We start from the raw sequence: 2,341 nt of genomic DNA, 5'->3' as shown, positions 1-2,341 counted from the left end.
GGTTGGTTGGCTGGTTGGTTGGTTGGTTGGTTTGTTGGTTGGTTGGTTGGTTGGTTGGTTGGTTGGTTGGTTGGTTGGTTGGTTGGTTGGTTGGTTGGTTGGGTAGTTGGTTGGTTGGTTGGTTGGTTGGTTGGTTGGTTGGTTGGTTGGTTGGTTGGTTTGATGGTTGGTTGGTTGGTTGGCTGGTTGGTTGGTTGGTTGGTTTGTTGGTTTGTTGGTTTGTTGGCTGGTTGGTTGGTTGGCTGGTTGGTTGGTTCCTTGGTTGGCATAGATGAAAATGGGTCCTATTCATAGATTATGTCAACGCTTTATGATGCATTATCTCCATGGTGACCGTCAACCCCACCTTCTAACTTGAAAGGAAAACTATGACATCATAAAAGCCAATAATCCAAAGTTAAATACACATCAAAAATTTCTTCTCGGCAAAAATCAGTGACATAATGCGAGGATTCAAATAGAGGCCATTTACCCATTAACATTAACTGTTTGTGTCAGAACCCGGCACAATGCTCTTAGTTTCTAGCGTCACGGTCGCTACTTCTCGTCCTGTTTGCAGATGCAGGGGCCCCAGCAGTTCCACTGCTGCCCGCAGACCTAGGAGAGTTGTCCCACGCAGACTAGCCAACAAATGCTGGCTTGTGACATCACAATGCGAGCCAAACACTAGACTCTATTCACCTCATCTCTCCACAGTTATGTCTTGACAGAAAACGGAAAGTCGTCCGTTATTACAAATAATAATCCAGAACCCTAACCGTTCATAGATCGCATAAGTGTTTCTGTATAGACTGATTTTTAGCAAGATTAAGGTAGTCCTTAGAAATCTGAGTCTTCTGATGAAGTCTCAAAACAAATAATGGGTTTTAAAAATGTAGTCCATCCATCCATCCATCCATCCATCCATCCATCCATCCATCCATCCATCCATCTGATAGTTGTATCATGTGTCATGAGCTTTGGAGATAGCTTGTGGATGCAAGAAGTCAAAGTGACACTGACCATGCTGACTACACTGACTACGCTGAAACACTGACTACACTGCTGACACTGACGACACTGACTACACTGACGACACTGACTACACTGATGACACTGACCACACTGACTACACTGACGACACTGACTACACTGATGACACTGACCACACTGACTACACTGACTACACTGACTAAATGGACTACACTGACTAAACTGACTACACTGACTACACTGACTTCACTGATGACACTGACTACACTGACTGCACTGACTACACTGACTATACTGTTGATACTGACTACACTTACTATACTGATGACACTGACTGCACTGACTACACTGACGGAACTGACTATACTGACTACACTGACTAGGTTGGTTGGTTGGCTGGTTGGTTGGTTGCTTGGTTTGTTGGTTGGTTGGTTGGTTGGTTGGTTGGTTGGTTGGTTGGTTGGTTGGGTAGTTGGTTGGTTGGTTGGTTGGTTGGTTGGTCTGCTGGTTGGTTGGTTGGTTGGATGGTTGGTTGGTTGGCTGGTTGGTTGGTTCGTTGGTTGGTTTGTTGGTTTGTTGGCTGGTTGGTTGGTTGGCTGGTTGGTTGGTTCCTTGGTTGGCATAGATGAAAATGGGTCCTATTCATAGATTATGTCAACGCTTTATGATGCATTATCTCCATGGTGACCGTCAACCCCATGCTGGCTTGTGACATCACAATGCGAGCCAAACACTAGACTCTATTCTCCTCATCTCTCCACAGTTATGTCTTGACAGAAAACGGAAAGTCGTCCGTTATTACAAATAATAATCCAGAACCCTAACCCTTCATAGATCGCATAAGTGTTTCTGTATAGACTGATTTTTAGCAAGATTAAGGTAGTCCTTGGAAATCTGAGTCTTCTGATGAAGTCTCAAAACAAATAATGGGTTTTAAAAATTTAGTCCATCCATCCATCCATCCATCCATCCATCCATCCATCCATCCATCCATCCATCCATCTATCCATCCATCCATCTGATAGTTGTATCATGTGTCATGAGCTTTGGAGATAGCTTGTGGATGCAAGCAGTCAAAGTGACACTGACCATGCTGACTACACTGACTACGCTGAAACACTGACTACACTGATGACACTGACTACACTAATTACACTGACGACACTGACGACACTGACGACACTGACTACACTGATGACACTGACCACACTGACTACACTGACTAAATGGACTACACTGACTAAACTGACTACACTGATGACACTGACTACACTGACTACACTGACTGCACTGACTACACTGACTATACTGTTGATACTGACTACACTTACTATCAGTGGCGGCTGGTGGAGTTTTCTCCAGGGGGGGC

This window comes from Notolabrus celidotus, chromosome 1, assembly GCF_009762535.1.
Source record: "Notolabrus celidotus isolate fNotCel1 chromosome 1, fNotCel1.pri, whole genome shotgun sequence".
Lineage (NCBI taxonomy): Eukaryota > Metazoa > Chordata > Actinopteri > Labriformes > Labridae > Notolabrus > Notolabrus celidotus.
This window is presented reverse-complemented; position numbering follows the sequence as displayed.